The sequence below is a fragment of the Leucopleurus acutus genome (genome assembly GCF_964270905.1).
Source record: "Leucopleurus acutus genome assembly, chromosome: 5".
Lineage (NCBI taxonomy): Eukaryota > Metazoa > Chordata > Mammalia > Artiodactyla > Delphinidae > Leucopleurus > Leucopleurus acutus.
In genome coordinates this window covers 136,657,498-136,663,497 of record NC_139147.1, presented here as the reverse complement: position 1 = coordinate 136,663,497, position 6,000 = coordinate 136,657,498, and the positions used below count along the sequence as shown (strand labels likewise).

General features: G+C 40.6%; 1 protein-coding gene across 1 annotated transcript in view; it reads left to right on the top strand.

The window, feature by feature from the left end:
• Positions 1–786: 786 nt before the first annotated feature.
• The window catches only part of SATB1 (SATB homeobox 1), a 228,755-nt gene continuing 223,541 nt past the window's right edge, over positions 787–6,000 (top strand). The window contains exon 1 of the mRNA XM_082840034.1: positions 787–797. The gene's annotated coding sequence lies outside the window, so the exon portion shown is untranslated. The remainder of the gene's footprint in view (positions 798–6,000) is intronic.

The following is a 6,000-nucleotide window of genomic DNA, read 5'->3' as shown; positions in this document are numbered from 1 at the left end:
GTGTCTGCCACACCTCTCCTTCAACATGGTTGCCCCACTAGCCACTTACGCCATGGAAAAAAATATATATATATCTGCCAGAGTCACTAAATGTAGGAAGAATCCCAAGGCAGTAAGAAAACTTCCAATTATACCCTGATGTAACTTCTTTTACAGTGTCTTCATATTCCCATAAATCAAAACAGGTGAATGCTTAACACTCTCTTTGAAAAGTTATATTTTTTAAAAAAGGAAAGAATCAGTTTCTCTCACTGTGAGATTTTTACCATTATCTTGTGAAAACCTTTCAAGACTTTTTCAGTATAAACTATGTCAGGAGAAATCTCAAAATATACGATCTGAATTGCAGATGACAAATGGCCTGAGTTTCCCATCATTCCAATGTTGTCAATTTGGTCTTCCTCTTCATTGACTCAGGACAGACAGTGGGACTCCAGACTCAGGTCTTCATTAAGTATCACATCCAGTAAATGAATTTATTTCCTTTACTAATATCATTGCATCAGGGAAACGTGGGGGAACACTGGCTTGGAAGAACATTTCTGGTAGCTGCAAACAGTTCCATTTCCTTCCTGTAGTCCCAATAAAGATGAAAAAAGAAAGAAAGAAACAATGAAGACAGAAGGAATACAACTTCATCTGTTTTAGAGTTCCCCTCCACAGTTTCACACCAACACACTGCATGATAAAAATCGAACACTTAAAAGAGTGGGACGGTGTGGAGCCAGCAAGCCCTCCACCTCCACCTGCATACCTTTCTCAGAACCACAGAGTTCACAGGTGTCACCCAGCGAGGTGTCTCTGATACTGGGTGCCAGCCCCCAATCCAATTTATTCCCTTCCCTAAAGCTTCCTTCCTCAGATGTGACAATCACACCTCCTCACCTTCCTCCTCCAAGAGCTTCCCTGATTCGTTTTCCCCTGCTTAAATCATCTGAAACCTGCCACGGCGTCGGCGTCGTAGTACCTCGCAGAAGAACAGATGCAGTCGGGTGCACCTGGGGACAGCTGCGGTCTGGACTCCGGGCCCCCATCAATTATCACTCCCCCTTACACTCGCCCTCCCCTCCGTCACGTTGCCACCTGTGCTTCGTGTATTCCTGAGATTCCTTGGGGAAAAAATGCAGCGAGTGGCATTCAGGAGGCTCTCTGATTCCCGCATAGTGTAGAGTCCATCCCTCTCTTTCAACGTGCTAATTGTAAATGCAGATACAAAGAAATGCCTCCAGAAAGCACAGGCTTCAAGCTCAACCCAGACAAAGGTGTAGCAGCTGCCAGGACTCAAACACTCTCGGATTTCAGTCTGAGGCACGCCTTGGATATGACCGCAGGCTCACAATTCCCCTTGTCTTGGAGGGCAGAATTGGCCCAAGCAGGAGGCCATGACAGTGTCTGAGAGCCGCCCAGCCATGTGAAGTTTTTCAATATATTACAATTATTAAAACACCTGTGCTGAATAACCTGCTCCAGGATGAAGTGTTCTGAATCTCTGAAATTACTCATTTCTTAACTAGGCGGGCTTACTGATTGCACCTCTTGGTCGGCAGGAGAAAAAGGAGGCAAAGCCAGGTACAGAACGTCTTGAAGTTTCTTTTCACCTGCATTGCAAGGCATGATACACCTGCTTTGAAAGTCTTCTTCTCCTGCAATGCTAGTGAAGACCAATCCAGGTTTAAACGGTCCTAAAACGGCAACCATAGGCAGCCTGAAGAAGCCAGCCCAGGGATGAGAAGGTGCTGTTTATTTGGACTGAGATTGGAGTGGAAGAACTTCTTACTAACATCAGATGATTTGGAGAAAGATAATTTAGGGAGGAACCATGCAGCAATGACAGAAATGCAGTTTTAAGTGAATAAATTCCCTCCTGCTTCTCAAGATGTACTAAGTGCCCGTGTCATACGCTTAGTTTATTTTAAAGCCGCTGGTCACTTAAATCGAAAATCACACAGATGGATGAAAAGTTCTCACAGGATTAGGAAATGTCTTTAAAAGATCCATGGCCACATGGGCTCTGTGACCATTGGCAAGGCTAGGACTTCAGCCTCTCTGTCCACGAGCCCGCAGCCTCCTGCCGTCCAAGTAGACTTTAGGCTCTAACGGTGTTTTTGCTTCCTTCAAATGAAATCTCTTCTTTGGTCAGGGTTTCTTTCCTAAGCAGTAGGGCTCAATTCAGGTATGGGCAAGTGATACAGGCACTGATGGAAGGAAGCCATGCACAGGTTCTAAGGAAATTCAATTCTTGTCTAATCTCTAAAATTTCTTGAAGCATGAAAGGGCTCTGGGTCTGCCTCATCCCAGGGTTCTTTCTGTAGGGACTATGGTATGGTTCTGAGACCAGCTATAGTTACACCCACACTTGAACTTCTTAAGCATCCCTGGACTTAGAATCAAACCAGACCAAGCCAGGTGGAACCCATAAATGCACCCCTTGACTCATTGCTATATCAACACAATCTAGAAACATACAAGTGAATGCCATTAATGCTCTGAAAATCTTCTCTCGAGAAATTTCTAATATTTCATCAGTGTTTGTGTTCCAAGAGCTATGCTAAGGCATTTTATATAAAATCATTTATTCCTCATGGCAAGCTGGTGCAGAAGCCACTCTTGGTTTTCCCATTTTATAAATGAAGAAGCTGAAATACAGGGTATATAGGTAACTTTCCCAAGGCCACAGACCTGGTAAATACTAGAACCAGAAATGGTCCCACACATTCTAACTCCAAAGCCTTTACTCTTTTAACTACTACATGATTCAACCAAAAGAAAAAGTCACCTGTTCAACCTCATGAATAATATTAGCAATGTAAAGGAGAATAACAGTGAGAGAATCTTTTCTTTCTCGGACTAGAAAATAATTGCAATAATACTATCTGAGCAGGGTTGAAGGCTGGGGTTGGGACCTCACTGGTGCCGGGGCTCCATATAGGTATGAATTTCCTGGAAGGCAATTTGGCAATAATACAAAATGCTTGGGGATTTCACCTACTACTCCAAATCAGCAAATTTATTCCCAAGGATTTATCTTAAGGCCACAATCCAGACAAGTGGGATAGGTGAATACACAATGATTTCCTCATAGCATTGTTTGCAATGGAATGAGAAAAAAACACAATGTTCAGTAACAGGGAACTGGCTAAACAAACTGTGGTGTAGCCATATATTGGAACACTTGCAGTTACCCAAAATTGTGATTTTAATGTCTATTAAATGATGTGGAAATATGTTGAAGGTATACTTGTTAAATAGATACAAAGCCATAGGCATAATATAATCCCATTTTTTTTGGAAGATTTACACACACACTGGGAGCTTTAATGAAAAGCATTTCTTATTCCCATTATTTTAACTCTGATTATCTTTGTCGTGTGAAATTGTGCACAAGTGTTTTTATTTTTCATTTTCTCTGGATTAATAATGTGATTTGTGTAATCAAAGCTTTTTAAAAAAGCTATTAGTCGTGATAATAAGATTAAATTGATCATATAGATCAGCAAATCTCAACCGCATTGTATAGGCAGATAAAGATATGAGATCAGTTATGAAATGTCAACATTGTCTTATTACAAGTAATACTGAAATAAAATTAGCAAAAGCTTTGTGAATTCAAAGTTATCGCTTCAATAATGACCCTTTTACACCCTTGGGTTCCAACATTGCTCTCGTGAGTAGAGGTAGAAGGAAGCGGGTAAAATTCCCACTACCTGGGCCGGCATGCCATCCACAGCTGATGTGATCCAATGGACAGCCATCTCCACCCCACAAACTGACACATCTGGCCTTGGCAAGGGTGGTGGGGTCTGGCTGATGTCTGCATGTGAATGACCATTCGTCCTGTGGCCTCTGCAGAAAATAAAAGTTGAGAGTAAAAGCCACACACTACTCAGATTATTTCTGAGTTATAATGTTGGAAATCCAACACTGTCCAAAATATTTCATACTTAAAATCAAACCACTCCAGTTCTTAACATTTCACACCATACCCACAAATCAGAGGATTCTGACCCTCACTCCTTCCCTCTTTTTGCCTCTTTCTTCATCCATTGTTACAAGGCTTTCCCGAGATCAGAACACAATGCTCCTGGGCCCAAGGATGCAGGTCCGAACTTTTGGGGTGTCAACCAACCTGGCTCTGTTCCTCGGGCTCAGGCTCCAACTCCTGCAACGCTTCTCAAAAAAATGTAGAGTTTGGCCAGAGGAGGCCAAAAGAAATTACTCAGCTGAATTTTTTGCCAGCGTGGCAAAGATCAAAGCACATGCTCCATAAAAGGTAGGTTGCTGACACTTTTCTGGATGCAAAAGCAAGCGTTGCGTGGCTTTAAACCATCCTGCAATCCACACACTTTTGCTGTTTGTTTATTGCTTCATCCAACAAATGCGTTAACTGATAGTCAAAGGCGCACTCTTTGACAAGATCGAATATGCTGACAATATGAGAGTCCAAGTGAGTAATTGTTTCCACCACTTGCAATAGGATTAAGCATTTATCAGATAAGGAAAATACTACCATTCAATTGGGAGCAGGGGTGACAGTTCAAATATAAAATATTTGGAATATGTTTCCCTATCTGATAAACATCTCAATCAATTTCCTTGCTACTATATCAATTTTATCTCTATAGAAAACACAGGATTCTGTTTTTAAACACCATACAGATATATTTACACTTGTTCGGGCACAAAGAACTATACATGTATATGTGTACTGTGTGTGTATTTGATTGTATGTAAGGTTACATAACACAATGTGCTTTAATTCACCAAAGTTAAGCCTGAAGTGATTTTGCATAGCAAACCATAAAGGGGAGCACGAAAGGAAGTAGGTAGAAAAACTCCCCAAAAATAGCATAAGGAAAGCTAAGGAGGAAAAAAGCTTTAGGAGGAAAGAGTGGTCATCAGTTTCAGCAGGGGTGTAACAGACATGAGGAAACGCAAAGACAAGGACATTTTCACAGACTGAGGATGTTAGGTGACCACTAGGGACTTTTGTTACCTGCAGGAGTGTGATGGGGACAGAATCAAATTGCAGTTGGTTTAAGAATGAACTGGCGAGAGTTTGGGATTACAAGATGCAAACTATTATATATAGGATGGATAAACAACAAGGTCCTACTGTATAGCACAGGGAACTATATTCAATATCCTGTGATAAACCATAATGGAAAAGAATATGAAAAAGAATGTATATATACATATAGCTGAATCACTTTGCTGTACAGCAGAAATTAACACAGCATTGTAAATCAAACATACTTCAATTTTAAAAAGTTAAAAAAAAAGAAAGAAAGAAAAGACAGCATAAACCACCCTCAATTCGATATTGTCTTCAGACAGGTATTTGTTTATCCTGCCCCCAAGAGATGATTATTTATTTTCTCCTTGCAGATCCCTAGGGACAGAGACGTGACATCCTGCCTTGTTTGTTTGCTACCACATTTCATCCAGATGTTGCTTCTCCTGAACAGAGATCTGTACATTTGTGGCAAAATGCACCAACCTCGACGCTGGAGCCTTTGTTCCAATGTGGACTATATTTTAATAAACACGTCTGGGTCACTAAGTTCCTCACAACAAATGTTTTAACATCTTCCTATTTCTTTCTCCCATTTGTTCAATTCATTTCAAAAATAATAATCATTGTTCTTTGCCCTTTTGTCCAGTTTGTTACACTGTCTTGTATTTTTTTTTTACTTAGAGAAATTTAGTGCAACATGTTATGCCTCTGATTCTAAATGTCGACAGTAAAGCTCTCCAAACTCATGATTCTGTGACAAATGTAGCTCCGTCTCATTGCCGAGTCACAGAGGCACAAGCATTAATATTTTATGCTATATGACAAAATACTGCAACTTTGGAAAGGGCCGGAATTAATGTTACTATGACAACTCCAAATTTCTGACTTTTAGGCATGTAAAATTTCAAAGATACAGTTGCATTACAACAAAAGGTAGTTTCTAAAATTTCGCCTGAGTACTAAGATATTTATTACAAGTCTTCACT